Raw genomic sequence first — 18,006 nt, forward strand, 5'->3', positions numbered from 1 at the left:
ACTTAATCCATGTTGCAATGATGATGAACTCGTAGAAAACTTGTCAGTATTGATGTTGAATAAATCATTAAAAAATTTTGGGGTAGCATGACAAAACGGACAAGATTGCACAGATTTTGTGTTTGTTATTATATTCAAGACCTTGCCATCAATCAAAGTTAAATATAATTTAAGATGAACATGAACAATTTTGTTTTCCAAAGAGATCGTACATTGATCTAAATTCCTTATTTGTTCTTCAAAAGCGATCTTGCTTTGCAGAAAAACGTCTTCAGATTCCTTAATAAACTGAAGCTTAATGGGACGACAAAATCTTGGGGATTGAGGTGTTCTATTATACCATAATATCTCACCATTTTGGTTTGATAGTTGAAAAGAAATTAAAGTAGTTACGAATAAGTGCTTATCATCTGAGTCATCAATTTCTTCTTTATGTAATTGTTTGTATGAAGAATATCCACTACTTCCGTCAAAACCCCATGAGCAAAATAATAAAAGTTGTGTTTCGGCTGTATTTGCTGTTTTCATGAGTTGAAGAATCACTTCTGACTGATAACTACAAATTCTGCTTACGGTGTGGTTTAATAAACCTTGAAGTGATACTTCTGCAACTGTCTCAGTTATAATGATTGAGCTTTATGGTGGTCAACAAATAGTTTTAGTTTCCCTGACAATATTATAAGCAGGCCAAATATCAGCCCCACTTTTTATGCTGGCTAATCTCATATTTGTATACTGAGCCTTAGAAAGTGAATTGCTTAATAAAAAAAAGTAAAGCTTCTTCAGGTGTTTTTTTTACTATTAAATTCCTGGGCTCATCAAACATTTTCCTTGTTTTTGCTGACTGTTCTGGATCTTTTACAATTTTGTCTACAAATTTCACCATATCTTTATCTCCCGATTTTTTAGCAGCGTAGCGACGCACTTGTAATAATTTATTTGGATCATTTTTATGTTCTAAACTTACTGTAGCAATTTCTCGCCTCTTCGATCGTTCCGATTTTTCATAAAATTCGAGACTTGGTCTTCCTGGACGTTTTTTCTCGGCAGAAGTAGACGTTAAATCTTTAATCTTGATTCTCAAGCTTCCAACTTTAAAAGCAGATTGCAACCAATTCGAATTTTGTTTGAGAAATCTGTCTTTCATCCGATTTGATGCATCCCAATTTTGTTTGAATTTGCATAACAATGTATTCACAGACTTCGTTAATCTACTTAAGTCATCAGAATCTACCATCTTTATATCTACATTTCTTTTTTCCATAATATAGTTCAATACTAAATTTGTGCATTGGGACACATAACTGAATCTTCCGTGGACTAAATCAACCAATTCTTGTTTTAAAATTATAACCTCCAAGTCCGAGTTTATGTTTGTTTAGATCTACCAATGGAAATATTGCATCATTTCTATGCATTTCACCTGTAACTCACCTGTGAAACGTATTTATTCAATACATTTATGTACGATAAATTATAAATGATGCTAAATCCGAAAATGAATAATTAAATCCGAAATTTAATGAGTTATTTTCACTATAAACATAACATAGTTCGTTTAGAAGAATCGATATCCTCCATTGCACTATCATAAGATATTAAGGAACCTGACTGCGAAGCCATAGGCTGCGGGTTCGAATCCCGCTCTGGGCATGGATGTTTCTCTCTCTCTCTTTGTGCTGTCCTCTGTTGTGTGTGTGTATGATGTGTGAATGTGGCCCACCCTATAAACGGGTTTGTGACAGTGTGGCGTGGGCAATGTTGCTCGCCTCCGTGACTTTGGTTCACAGGTGCCCACTGGGTAACGCGAAATGAGCAACAATTCTGGCATAGTATAGGCAAAGATACAAAATTCAGTGCCTGCCATTGGAAGAAAAAAAAAAGAGATATTAAGGAATTGAAAAACAGCGCCATCTATATAAAAAAAATTGAAACCATTGCGTAAAACAAATATTTCAGACAGTAGGATGCAATTTTCACAATAAATAAACTTCATTTAGAACAATAATAATATTTTATATGAATATCTATACAAAATAACGCAAAAAAATGAAAAAAAGAAAATTTTTGTTTTTCGGTATATTTAGTCCACTTTCGCAATATGGGCAAAATGGGGAAGATTTTTTCGAAAGAAGAAACATCAAAGAAGACAACAAAAAAAAGTTTAGCTAATTACCTCGTGGAACTTTCTGGAGATAAGTTTCGAAAGTGAGTCAAACATTGTAAAATGTCAAATGATAAAATATAAACTATAAGTTTGTCAAGAGTATTAACTAATTCAACAAACTGAAAAATTGTACTATATTTTCAGACTAATTACTCTGATAAAAATGTAACAGAAAGGTGAAATTTATATACATATTTCTGAAATATGAATTTAAAAGTTATATTAAAAAAAAAATTTTTTAACATATTTTTCACTACATTGCACTCTCGTCGGTCCAAAAAGTTAACTAAAATGTTTGGAATGATTATGAATACTTAATTTGGGCGATATTAAAGCTGACTAAACATGTTTTAGTTGAAATTTAATTTTTGACTTTTGGCCAAGATTCAAGGTCTTCTGGCCCACTGTGTAACGTGTTGAAACCATTTTTTTTACATTGGTGGCATATTTTTTTAGAGAAAGCACATACTTCTTTAAAGAAATTTTGATTTTTAAACGATAAAGACCTAGGAAAAATTATTTTATTCGAGGCTTTTGGGCTTAAATGCATTCATGTGTTCGCAGAACTTGGTCTGTTTGCGAAATATAGCATTGATATTTCAGCCGCTTTAATTAAGTATTCTGAGCCGTAGTTTAATCTTCCGTACTTCATATCATGCTTAAGCTCATTTTATTACTATTTGCCATAATATGTAAATTAATTTCTGCAGTCTTTGACATAGACCTAAATGTCCAAAACTGGCTCATTCAATTTGCATCTTCTGTTTTTTCTGTGTATCGATTATTTTGAATTATTAAAGGTGTTTCACATTAATACAAATAAACATAAACGTCAAATGAAAGATATTTTATAATTCTTTCTTCTATCGATAAAAAGAGCGAATTATTATGGCTTTCTTTTAACATGTTCACACATTTTTTTTTTCATTTTTTTTTAGATTTAAGTTTTTAAATTTTTTTTTAGATTCACAGTTTGTTACGTATATCACAAGATATATTTTAAAAGTGTAGTTGACTTTAGTATATATGCAACAACTGGTCTATATGGGAGAAATCGGGTGTAGAATCTACAAATAAATTTAATCTACAAATAACATCATTTTTTTCCTCAATTACTGACACCGATAGTTTGATTCAGAAGTTATTAGTCATTGAATCCTTACTTACATTAACAAATATTCTCGTAACTACACTTTCATAATGTTAAGAAAAATTTTAAGCATTAATGAACGACTTATTAAAAAAATTTGTCTAAAACGAAACATAGTTCAATGCGAATTTCCTGCTTGAATATGAAAACACAATTATATTAAAACTAGAAGTCTCTTCCAGCAGCAAATGATATCACTGAGCTATTTTCTGCATTTTTTTTAAAAATTTGTTTCTATTTTTGCTTTGTGTTTTTCATTTCCTCTAATATATTGCCTATTCACATTACTAATAGCAATACAACAAAAAATTTTCACTTTTATTTACCAAAAAAGTTTTTAAACTGAAATTAATCTTTTTCCAGTAAAAAAAACTCCATAAACCATTGATGATAAAGTGGCATTTAAGACCTTAACTCATCTATCTTAAAACTGTAAAGAAAAGCATATTATTCAAGTTGGGGAGAAGGCGTCAGCGGTTTTCCTTGTTCGGGCAAGGATTGGTTTAACATTGAAATGGAAATAGTTATTTTCTCTCTCTCTCTCTCTCTCTCTCTCTCTCTCTCTCTTATTCTTTTGCGTTTAACAGAATGTTCTTTGAAAACAAATGTTAATTAAACTATACAAATTTTATTATAAAATGCCACATAAGAGATGATAGTAAAGGATTTTTATGAATTTTATTTTTTTACAATCCTCTTTTTCCTGGTATTGCATATTGCGTTGCTCCTGGAGGAACTATTCGATAACTCTTTATGTCAGAATCCTGATAAATATTTCGTTTTTTGCAAAAACGTACTCATCAAAAAACTGTTCATATTTCTGCAATCCAACCCTTTATTGATTATTAAGTTATAGTTGTCTTCCGATAGTGATCCAAAAGTTATAACAGAAAACCATCAACCAACAACTCAGCATTATTTGATGTTTTCTGTAAAAAGCAGGTTAATTTTAATTTAGAACAAAGTGACACTTATGGTGCTTCGTATAACGCCGTCCTCTTGGTTAAAAGTGTAGCATGAATTTTATTGGCTCAACTAAAAAAACAACAACCACATTTCCAGTAATAGTGTACATCACTATTTCTTTTAAAATTTCAAAACAATGTGTCTATTCATAAGTTTTTTTAAGCAAAAAAGGCATGGATTAGATGTTTTTGTAGAAAAGACTCTTTAGTTTTGTTCTTAGTTGTAAAATGTCGAAATGCATTCGCGCTCTTCATCAAGTAACATTGTTGCAACTCTCAAACAAGTGAATTAGTCAGACATCTATTAGTTTTTCTAATAATTTACATAATAAGACTAATTTAAGGAAACCATTCAGTTTTATCGATAATATGTTGCGAGTTTCAAGCAAGATCACCAATTTTTAGGTCTGGTTCAGATAGGTATTTTAAAATAATATAGTGAATATCAGATAGGCTGGTTCAGATAGGTATTTGAAAATAATATAGTGATACATATATAGTGTCTAAGAGAAATATTTTTGCATCTCTCTAAGTCTAGTTCATTTATGTTTAGTAGTACATTGCATTCATCAAAAGGTTGCGATGGGCTCTTTAAGAATCTTGGTTTCTCAATTATGGAATCTTTTTCTTAAAATGAGAGTAAATTTTGTCGACAAATTATATTTAGAAGACCTTTTAAGTTTGGCTGCAAACATTTCTTGCTAAAGCCAGAGACTTCTTCAGAAATAATTAAATTAATTTCATAATAATTAATAATAATTAAATTTATGTTTTAGATTACTTTTTATGTTAGTTGTAAATAAATACGTATTTTTACAGATTTATAAGCTCATTGTTTGCCCTTGGAGAGTGATATAGTACCATAATTTTCTGTTTGAAGAATACATTATTTATCTATTATCCATTTGTGTGGAGTACTTCTCTCAGCACAATTAAGTACATACAAGTTTGCTTTATGAGTGCTGACGAATTGAATTTCAGACAAATTAATAAAATTTATTAGGCTGTTTTTCAATTACTGGCGAATGAGCAAAAAGATATCTGAAGTCAATTTGAGGGTTGTTGAGCGATAGTGAGCAGAGTGCGGTAGATATCTATTTATATCATAAAATAACTACAATTATAATTAAATAATGCACTTATCTAATCATGTTTAGGTTTAATAGCGTTCTACCTATATATATTTTTAATTTTAGAAAAATTCTTTTTTAACATATCCTGCATATTATGTGATCCAAGAAGAAAAAGTAATTTTAGTTCACTTTAACAGCAACTAGTATAAACTTTATATCATCGCTAAAGGTAAATTTAAAATAGACGTCAAAATTATTGAGAAATCACATTAATTGTTTTTGTAATGGAAGACTTGAAAAACAAATTTGAAAATCACTTTAATTTCTTAATTCATTGTAGGCGCATGAAACTTTATCTTTAATTATTATCTTTCAAAAAATTTCCTCCTCAACAAAATTTTATGTTTACTTTCAAGAAATCCGTAAAGAGTTAGCTGCTGAGTGAGAATTATATGACTTGCATATAAATATCAGTTATTTGAATTCCAATTTTGACACATTTGATAGACGTTCTTGGCGAATAACCAACTTTTTCAACTCTAAATAGAAATTAATAACTGAGAAGAAATTCAATAAATTACTCAAATCTAATCATATTTCTGAACGTAATACTTAACTACCTGTTAATCGAAATTCTTTTGTAAATTTCTCTTCTGTTCCGTTGAATAATAACCAACTCAATGGCCTTATATGTAATAATTTTGCTCTTTCCTCCCGACCCTCGAAGTTTGTTTCTTCTTTTTAATTTAGTGTTCTCAATACCGTTAAAAAAGAATGTTAATACTGTAGATTTAATTTCTCGACCTTCTACCAATAATTTTAGCACAACTGCTCTTTCTGCATTAAAATCCAGCTCAGACAGTGTTACTACTAATGAGGATAAATGGAATTAAATTGTAGTTCTAGGCAAAGTTAGATATCTACAAGAATCCTTAAAATTAATTGATAATTTCTCATGTAGAATGTTATCTAAAGGTCCGACTGTGTTCCTGAGTTTAAGAAAATTACAACTGTCATCAGAACTCCTAACAATTATTCCTAATCATCTGAAATATTCTCTCACATATGTACTTGATTTCACGTTTTACCTTAAATTAAAAAGTTTCTTTTCAACACATTTTGTTCCATTAATCGCACAGCATCTTAAAAATTAGCTAAGTATATCGTTTCAATTTTTCTCCACTTTCCTGTTTGAATTAGAACAGTGTCAAAAAACTGCTTTAATTTTGTTAATGAACTTCTTATGTTTAAACCTTGCGAAAACATAATGATCTGTTTTGATGTAAAATGTTTGTTTACTAATGTTTCTCTTAATGGTACCCTTAATTGCCAAAACAAAAAAAGGAAATAAAATTAGAAGGCGAATTAGTACAGATAACTGGCATTTATTAAGAGCATTTCACTTTTAATAGAAAATATTGGCGTATGGTCGAGGACTTAGCTTAGCGAATTGTAATTCCCTAGACGATATGTTGACGACTGTTTCACATCGATGTAGTACAATACTGATATGATCACTATTATTTCACCTTCTCATAAACCCCTAAACAAAAGATAATCACCTTACTCTCACCTGATTCTTCAACAAATTTGTCCTAGTAGTTATCTCTGATTAAAAAGCTCCTCAGAGCTATCTTGTTGATCTTGAATTTTCTTCTACTATTATAGATTCAATATACGGAAAATTTATCACACCATCCAAAAAATTGTCTAATTCAAAGTTTATAAAGTCGATTGTTTTACTTTATCCAAAAATCAGTCCCCGAATTTCTAAGATTTTGAGTAAATTCGAATTGAAAGTTGCTTTCTAGCCCGTAAACAAATAACTTAAATTAATAGTTAGGATATTTATCAAATTTTTTTTCAGTGTAAGTTGAATTGAAATGAAAGTATGGTTCCACAAGGTCCATCTTGCATATAATTATGCATAATACCCTTAAATTTCAACGAAAAGAACATGAAAAATGTGACCAAAAACGGGATGGTAAATGATCTTTCATCTCATTAAATAGCTGGAGGTCTAATCATAAGTTTTCTGTTGTTAAAATCATTCAACGCTGTTCTTCATCTACCAACCCTTACTTCTAGAAATCTTTGCCACATTTTGAATGACTCTTATAATTTATTTAATGATATTTCTAGTATCCCACACTTTTTCAAAGTTAGGAAATTTATCCGAATTTTATCTTTGACACTCCAGGGTTCCCGATTAAATCCCACATAGATGTTCATTAATGTCTTTTTTTTTTAATTATCTTCCTCTTCAGTTTACTAAAGGAAATCGCTTCGTAAGTGATCAACTTTTATTTAACTTTTTCCTGTCATTTTCGTCTTTAGACACTGAGGAAGGATTTTGAAACTAAAACTGAAAACCATATTTGTACTTTACTTTTGTTTTATTAAGTTTTTTTTTTACTCTACATAAAATAATGTCCTCCTTTAGAATAAAAATTAATTTATTACTAAACATTAAGAAAAACTCAATGTAAAAATTCTGAGCATAAGACTTTTCTAGACCATAAAGACTTTTCTAGACCATAAAGATTTTTCATTTATGAAGAAATTCTATATGAGTAAATATTAGTGATACTTATTGTATCGAGTAGTTTTTATATTGATTTTATATCTAAAGGAAGTTTTGACAGGAAATTACAATGTACATTTATTATATTAGTTAGAAATATGACATTATTAATTTTTATACTTCGTCTGTCATATATTAAAATACAGAATGCATTGAACCCTATATAAAATAAAAGTCTAGATAAAGCACTGGCATCCACTCGTCAACATAAACTTCAAAAACTCGCAATCAACGCTATGCTCTTAAGCAATTTTTTTTATTTAAGCTTGATGAAAACAAAGAACAATCTAAGCTTTTATGTTGGATACCTCTTGTCACAACAAAACTACATCCACAGCATCTGAGAAGTTTTCAGATTATATGTATCCACTTTCTTCTCTTTAAAACTATAAAATTAACAACAAAATTTTACTTTATCAGCTCTGGGATATTGGTTATTATAATGTATATCAATTACTGTTTTTTTTTCTTCCTGTTCCACTCAATTTGAAGAAAAGGAATATTAGAGTCAACTTATCATTAATGCTGGAGCAATAATTCAGAAAAGAATTGAAATTAATGTGAAAAAGAACTATTAAATTTATTTATAAAATGTTGACAGGCTTGTTCTGATTTTTTCAACCATAATAATTTTCTTTTTAGCCCCATGTAGTTATATTTAATACTGTATTATATATTTTGTTTTCATTTAATAAAAATATTTTTGTTTTATTTTATGTTGGTTGAAATTTATTGTGAAATCTAGAGTGGCTATACTAATGGCCAGTCAGTATGTTAAAAAGTTATAATGATTATTTTAAAGCAATGAATCCAGTCCTTTTGTTTTGAAAAAAATTTAAAGGAATGTAGGGCCACCGAGAAGAGACTCAAGACCAGGATAATAACAGCCAAAGAGTTTGTTTCTCCTTTTTGAATCGTGTACAAAACAAATCAAAAGTATGACTTAATATTAGCTGATATGCATCTTAGTCAAAAAAATATATAAAACAGTCTAATGCATATCATTTTCTTGCTAGTATGTCCACTAGATTCCTATAGATTATTCGAACATATTTTCACTTAATTCCACCAAGATGAAGATCTGTAAGATTGGACTGCACCTTTTGCCCAGTCGGTCTCTATGGGATTGCAAAACTGCCAATTCAGGGGATGGAAGATAAAGTCTTTGCCATACTAATATCATTGTGAATAATACACCCTAAGCACATTGTTAAAAATCTAAAAGAATTCCCTTTCTCTTAAAATGTTGATATATCAAATATTTCAGTTTTGTAACCTACTTTAAGGGTTAGTAAAAACATCGTAATTTCAGATTTCCCATAAAAATATCATTAAATTCAGTATTTTTCAAACTCAAATACTTATTTTATTAATTTTATTTTATTTCATAACCGACGTTGAACAGTCGATTCAATTCTGGGTTTAAGACAGCAAATGTTCAACTCCGTATCCATGTAATTTTAATTCCAATCCAGAAGACAAGGGAGCTCCTGGATGAGTACCCCCAGAGGTATTAATTTGTTATGGGAACTCAGAGGACTTTGTGACCCTAACAGAAGAAACGTGCTCCAGTTTAATACACGGTGGTAATATTCAGTGTCAAAATACTCATGCGTATCTATAATGTTTTTTTTTTTTTTTTAGTTTTTATAGCATCATTTACGTCAAATAAAGTCATCTCCAAAGGTAACACTGACATGGGTCTGCAATTTAAACTTATACGTAATGAAGTGTTTTCTTTTTGTTTTAACTTACGAATTTCATTTAAACTGATTTCTAATCTTAATTGAATTTTTTAATCTAGTCAGCATTAGTCACTTTCAACTACAATTCCTGGTTGGTGGATAACTAGTAATTTTGCCATATGGAGTCTTGGAATGGTAATAACTTTGTTCCCATATAAAATATCACCTTGACCATCCCATTCTATCTCAGAGTTTAATCAATGATTCTTTTAAATCACTACTGTCATCTTATAGATTGCTTGTTAGAGTAGCAAAGTTGTATCAAAAGAATGGAAAACCTTTAAAACAATTTAACTGATACTCTTTTCAAATTGCAAGGTAGACATGTAATGGATTTTAGAAAATCCAATTTCTCACAACAAATACACTTGCTCCTGATTTATCTGGAGCAAATTTCTCGTTTTTATTTCATACAGATGACTCAAAAGCTTACCTAAAATGTTTCATAATGGACAAATTCCGAATTTAACAACACATAGTTTAAAGGTTGCATCATTAAATTATGTCATCGATAAAATGGAACAAGAAGTGAAGCTACGCAATTAGAATTGACAAAATGCACTAAAATATGAATAAAATTTTTTTTTCTAGTTGTCGAGCAAGATAGACCAAATCAGAGAAATCTCCAAACTTTGTCAAAATTCACTTTAACTTTAATTGAATTTAATTATGTGTTATAAAATTTCAAATGAAAACTAATATTGCTATAGCCTTCTTTTTACATAGCACGAAATTTCAATTTCATCATTTCAACAGATTGTATATTATTTCATTTTGATTCATGATATGCTTCTTTTAAACATTTCCATATTTTTTGGACTGGTAAACCACATAATTATCATTTGAATTCTGTACATAAAATTTTTTTGACATTTCCAACAAAAATAACGAGGGAAAATTCCTTGAAAAAAATGTAAAGTTAGCTGCACATTGACATGCATGTGTAGCATGTTTCAAAAACTGCTTGCTCAGTTCTATAAATTTATAATTTTTACCAATACATCAAAATGTACAATCATGTCTAGCCTCCTCAATGCTATATGACGATTATTAATAAACTGTATTGCACATTATTCGTAGATTTGAACTTTTGAAATTAATTTATTCATCGACCTTTAAGCGAAGCACATGGTTCAAAAATGTGGAATGCTAAAATAAAAAACTTTTCTCAAATATTATGCTTTAAGAAAAGTGGGGTGCTTGCTTATAAGATATTCATTCTTTAAGTTAAATCTCTCCTTGTTATTTTGGTCCTATATTCCAAATAAGAATTTTTAAACATTTTATCGTATAGTAATTTAATAAAAAAAATATCTTTATGTTTCGCCTTAATATCCATGTAAATTAACTTTGATAAATAGCTACCATGAATACTGAAAACAAAAGTTCTATTCCAGAGAAAACTTTAAATTTCGGTTACTTCAAATGTATTATGTATTTAAATTTATTTTATTTCTATGTTATTCTCATTGTATTTTTCATACACAATTTTGATACAAGCACAATAGCACAATTTTGATACCGGCATCTTCATCAGTAGTAAACCTTGGAACATTTTGCCATGCTCGTGATTTCTTGTAAGGGTAAATTAAAATATTTTTCGAATTAAAATTGATATCAGAAAAGAATTCCTTTAGCTTATTAGATAAAATTAGTTTAATTTTCAAAGCTATATTCTGGTGATAACTTTGCCCAACACCTCCCGTTAGGTGTTTCAAAATAGTAGAGAACTTAATGATTTTTATTTCTTTTTATTTAAAAAAAACTTTGCAAATGATAAAAACAGAAAATAACAATACATCTAATATAATTTTGAACATTTAACTAGCATGTGGATACCAATTTCATTTAATCGTACTTCATCAGAGCTGAAGTTAGTAACAAATAGATGCTCAAATGAAAAATGGTTTTTATTTTAGCATGGAATTTCAAAATTAGTGCTAAGAATATTAACCACGGCCTTAGAAATGATGAAACTATAATTTATCGTCCACTAAACTACATTTTCAAATCGTAAGAATTTATTCTACATTGTCAAAACGTAGCTTAGCTTTTTTAACTTGAACTACTGTATTAATCACGCTTGCTTTTTTGTATACATAGTTATATTTTTTTCTACCTCATTCTTCCTATGTCAATGTATTCCTAAAAAGTTTTTGTTGTAAAAAAGTTCTATAACTTTGGTAAATTTATTTAATAAGATAAATCGATGGTTAAAAATAAAATTTGAAAAAGCAATAATTGAGAAAAATCCACCTTTTCTCGACAACTTTTCGATATAATTTTAACTTTTCATATCTTAACCAAAATTTATTTTTTACTAAACAATAAGGAAACTAAGAAAAGTTAGCAACTTGTTCTGAAACTAACTTTATAGCAGATGAAAAGAATATGGGATAATAATCAAGTTTTGACTTAACAATTGATCGGTAGATCTATTGTTATCTATTAGTACTGAATTGTCACCTTATGATGTGTGATATAATATTTTGAGAATAATTAATCTTTGTAGATACTCAACGTATGATCAAAATGTTAAATCAAACATCAGCATCAACACTTCATTTAGCACTGGAAATCGTTAATGCATATCTGGATGAATTACAGAAATGAGGTGTTTGTTACTGAGAACTATTTAAATCTGTCATCGTAAATTCTTATTAATAACCAAATGGAGTTGTTTTTCAATAGTATGCATATTGGTAGCAAAGTAGGTGGCAGGCTAAACGAAAATAACCTACAAAAAATCTACCGAGTCGACAAAGCTGATAAAATCTAGTTTATTTTGATCAGAAATGGTTCAGTTAGTTTAAATGTTTGGTGCAAGAGCCAATTATATACCATGCCTAATTATGGAGCCATGCCTAATACTAAGAGTATCTTAGGATCCCGGTTAAAATTTTTGAAAAGTACCAGATGTCATTAAGATACTTAATAAGGATTCGATGTAGAGAGTCACTAAGGAGGGTAGTTGAATAAAGAAAAGAGTAATTAAAATATGGTCTTTTAATTTTTTAATTAGTATATAATGTCAAGATGGGCTTTATGGTTAATGGCTCTCTTCAACTCGAGTAAGCAGACACTGGTTCTTTTAGTAAGATGCATCAATTAATTCATCTTGTGTAACCAATACGTATGTAATTTGTTTATGAGAGCCTCGATATTTCTGGAGCGATTTCGGGTAATAAATGCGTAAATTAAAGATTTTATTTCATGCATTATTAAATTCTGTCTGCCTATAGGTACTTAAAGCAATTGTTATTACGGGTTGAACATCGTGTTGTAACATAGACCTGTTAGAAAGATTGTTATTGAATTTTGCTATATAATCGATTTTTTCAATTCTTGAGATTCCTACATCCCTCAGAAATCCAGGAAAACAAAATTCTAAAATCTTTATAATCACGATTAAGTATGGCAGACTTTGATAGCTACCAAGCAGCTGTTGAAATCTTAATGAATTTGATTATTATGTTTCGAAATGGAAAGGCATTTTAAAGCTAAAAAGATTATTTGGCAATCAAAAATGAAAACAGAACTTGCAGAATGAAATTTCATTGAAGTAAACAAAGACAAAGAAGCAAAGGCAGATGGTAGTAAATTTTAGAGAAATCGGCAGGCATGGGTTTAAAAGTTTAATGGAATGCACGATAAGAAAAAACTTTTTTTAATATATTACAGGTGAAGTGAGTTGCTTTGCTTAATTACTAAAAATTTCAATGATATGAAATAAAATATTTAGCTAAAGAGGAAATGGAACTGATAAAGAAAGCTTGTCTTCAATACTGTTCCTGCTTTATGGAACATGATGCATAGAATTTATTCAAAGGCATTCTGAAATGCCTGATATAAAAAAGTGCTGTCTTACACATGAGTTAATGAACTAGTTTAAGCATAGCCTGAAGTGTGTGAAAAACTTTTAAAATGTTTCGAAGAGTTCTAGGAATTTTTTAACGGGCTAACATTTTACAAGACTTCATTCGTTTCGCCATCCAACAATTTGTAAGAGATTCATTTCTTCTTCGAAGAAAGTATTTAGAATCTTTGTTGAAAATCTAGTATCTGCTTGATAGCAAAATCCAGATCTGTTTTCTCTCTGTGATAAACTTTTGCCTAAGTAAATAATATTCTTTGTATTACTTCCAGTAGATATTTATAACCTAGTACAAAATGTTCTGAAAATATGCAATTAGTTGACAATCTACCTTTAGAACATTTGCATTTGATGAATAATCTTGACTCTATTTCAGAAACATGCGTTCGGTTCATCAAAATGTTGGTTCAAGTTTGTGACACAGAATAAGACCATGTATACATAATTTTACAGTGCTTAATAAATGTAACAAACTCAATCAAAATGACACAAGGGAAATTTAAGTTGTTTTTTGTTTAAAGTTACAACCCACAGAGATCAGTACGATGTATGCAGTAAAAATGGAGGTATCTTTACGAAGATTCCATTTGCAAAAGTGAAAAAAAAGTAAAACACTATTCCATAAAAAGTGAAAACACTATCTGTAATTGCAAATCTCTTAAGAAATTGGCAGTTTGAGAGTTGAAAATCTAATACCGCAAAATCATAAGTTTTCTCATGTTCCCATTATCTGTACTAGTATCAACAGCAGTATGTTAGAGTTGGGCCTTCGTTATCAACAATGCGATGTGATATAATAAAAAACAGGGTCAGTGATGGGAATGCTAATAATATTAGTACAGCAGACGATGGTATATATTATGCCTAATGATCCGCCACTAGTTTATAAAAGCATAAAGAAAGATTTAAAAATAAATTTAACAGTCTGGCCTGTCCTGCAACAAAATATTTTATAATCTGTTGTAATTCAAAGATGCATTACTTCAAAAGTTTTGTAAAAATTAAGCTCTTTGCCTTGTTTTAAATAAATTTTAGAAAAGCCTCCCATTTAATTTTGAAACATATTTATTTTGTAGAAGGGTGGTTCTATCTTCAAGTTTCAATTCATTAAAATTTTTAAAAATTATTCGTAATTCCTTTCAAATTTTATTTTTGATCTTCCATTTAGTGCATATGCACTTTACACACACGTCACTTTGCATTGAGTTCACTTTACAAATTTTATAATCTGCGCTATAGGCAGCTAAAAAAAATCATTAAATAATTACTTTCATTAATTCATATTGTAAAAAAATGCTACAATGTTTCAAAAATATAGCAACCTTCATGAATGACTTATTAAAAAATCAATTTTTCTATAACGAGATATAATTTTTTACAAATTTCTTACTTAAATATGAAGCTAATTATTTCATAATTAGAAGTTACTTCCAAGAACATGGAGCAACTTTATAACGTTCAGTAAAATATTGAACTATTTTCGTTCTTTTTTTTTTTTAATTTTCCCTATTTTGCTCCTGGTTTTTCAACTCCTCTCACATAATTCCTATCCCTATTACGAACAGCAATGGAACTAAATATTTCTTTTTTCCTTTATGTTTCTATCAGAAAAAATGTTAAAATGCTACAATGCATTTACTAGCAATAAAATTCTATAAGCAATTGATAATACAGTTGATTTAAGGACCTTAACTCTTCTATCAAAAAACTGATGAAATGCAAATCACTTAACTTAGGTGCCTGCGATCTTTCTCAGGCTTTCGCTTAGGTAAGAATTGGTTAAATGGAGAGTTATGTTTCTCTCTCTAACAGATTTGTCTCACATAAAATGCTCTACAAACGATTATTAAACTATGACATTTTTATTATGAAATACCCCATAAAGGATTGCAGTTAAGGGATTTTATAAAATTTATTTTATAATTTCAACTATGTATGTTCGTCTAGTACTGTATGTATTGTTTGTCTCTCTCGGAACCTTTCAATAATCCGACCCTGTATATGTCAGAATCAGGTTGAATATTTCGTTTTCTGCAAGCGTGTACGTATGAAACTTCAGAAATTGTAGAAATGCTTACATCTTCCTATTCCAGCACTTTATTCATTGTCTGTTGTTGTCATTCGATAGTTCTGACGTGTGACATTACGAGGTATAACTGACTGTTTTGAGATCATTCATGTTCTTTAGGGCATTGTGTCTATCAAAAGTTTGAAATGGGCATTTAAAAATATTTGGAACTTCGTAATGTAATGGTCAGATTTTTTTTTCATAGTTTGTTTGTATTCAGGAGAATTTTTGGGTCCACATTGTATTCATGAGATCTTTAGAATTAGTCTGTGAATATTATTTTTTGCCAATGCGCAATGTTTGTGACAGGCACCCGCCGCAGGTTTGTGACAGGCACCCGCCACAGGTTTGTGACAGGCACCCGCCCAGGTTTGTGACAGGCACCCGCACCAGGTTTGTGACAGGAAACCGCCACATCTAACTACCGACCATCATCCACCGACAGGCAACCGTCTTTTATTAATATTTACCATAATATCAATCATGTGCAGCCCTTCTCAAAACTATTTAAGCCGATGAAGTAACTTATCTATTGCCTATTTTTTTTAATTCGAAACAGTTATTTGATAGAACGTAGCACACAAATGTTGAAACAGAAAACTTTTAAGAATTTCCCCTTTAAAGAAAGTTAAGGTGTATGTTTATAAGACAGTAACTTTTATTCCGGATATTTTCCAACACATACATTGGTAAATAATTATGCTATCCAATATATTGATGCTTTTGAGCCTTCTTTCCCAGACTGAGAAGAGAAATGGATCATTTCCATTTGTAAATGATTGGTTGCGTAAGCATATTCATCAGTTTGGTAGAATGCCGAGCAAAGTATGAAACGCATTACAAGTCTTGTGATATTTGTACAATATTACAGTGATAATATTATGCAAAAGTATAGATACCTTGTTATTTGAGTATAGTAATTTTTTTCTTAGCTTTGATTGATCGTATTCTGTTTTTACATTTACAAAACGTGTTGCTTCAGTTTATGTTTATGAGGCGATTCCTTTAATTCGAGCTGAAAATAAAATGCAAGAATTACTCAAGGAGAGGTGCAAGATAGAGAAAGCGTGAATGGGCTGCACATTTCTATGTCAAGCACTTTAAGATGTTTTTGGAGCAAGTAAGAGACAGGATGTGTCTATTTCTAGAATGAAATAAATTGGGCTCGAAAAGTTCTACTCTTTTATTGAATGCTTATATGTTCCCGATATTTTTCCAATATGACGAGTAAGAAACCATTACTATTATAATCAATATTGAGTTCACTTTGCTAAAACTATTATAACTATAATTTGATATTCAATTGAATTTAGTACAAGATAACAGGACTATTAAATTTCTTTAAGCTTCTCTACTGCCTGAACAGATACAGGTGAATCTACAGCAAATACATATTTAGAAAGGAAAGGAAATGCTTATTAAAGGATCAAAGTATTGGAGTGGATGAAAATTTTTTTACAGAAGATACCATCGCCACCAGTCTATAGTTTTGGTCAAAAAAAGGCCATATAGGTATATATTGTCCATTTATATGTTTAACAGCCGAACAATTAAAAGCGGCTAAAAGGGTAACCAATTGCCATTAATGGAAGTAAATATTCCACCCTCTATTATCTACTTAAATCCAATAATAATTCTAAAAAAAGAATTATTTATTATGTGCTAAACCAAGTTTTTCCTTTTTCTATGTTTAGTACTAGCAGTTTTAAGAAAGAACATATGGCGCATCTGTATTAAAAATGCACAGCAAAAATTTGGATCTAGTGTAACTTTCAGATGTAATTCTCAAGCATATGACAGTGCTACTTCAGTGCTTTTTATATATTGAGCATTATCTTATTTTTATAAATATAATAATCCATAATACAAGAAGTGAATTGCAGTGATAAAAAAGGAAGCTATTTAATAGTGCATTCAAGATACATTACTTAAAAGACAAATGAGCTTTAATGGCAGATTTCTAATCAAGATGAATTTAAAGGATTTTATGAAAGAAGCATAAGTTGTGAAAAGCAGTTTCTTAGCCGTTCTAGATAAAAAGAAATCAGAATAATGACTTCATTATTGAAATGAAAGTTTCTACTAAATACCTTAGAGCAATTTATAATATATATAACACAAATTCTGGAAAATATATATCATGGATCTCATAACTCTGCTGCTATGGGTAACTAGGGTAGTGCTGAGCCAGGGTCTATTCTTAAATTAGCATCCATGATTGCTTGGTAATAGAAATCTTATTATACCAACTAATTAAACCATTTAAAAAATACTTAATGCGAATTCTCTAACAATTATTGACTACATTAAAAAGCTTGCAATGATCCAGCTCTAAAATAATGAACTAGTTGGCAATGGGAAACCTTCAATATTCATTCCG

This window comes from Parasteatoda tepidariorum, chromosome 1 (genome assembly GCF_982258835.1).
Source record: "Parasteatoda tepidariorum strain Cologne lab strain chromosome 1, Ptep-v5.0, whole genome shotgun sequence".
NCBI classification, from domain to species: domain Eukaryota; kingdom Metazoa; phylum Arthropoda; class Arachnida; order Araneae; family Theridiidae; genus Parasteatoda; species Parasteatoda tepidariorum.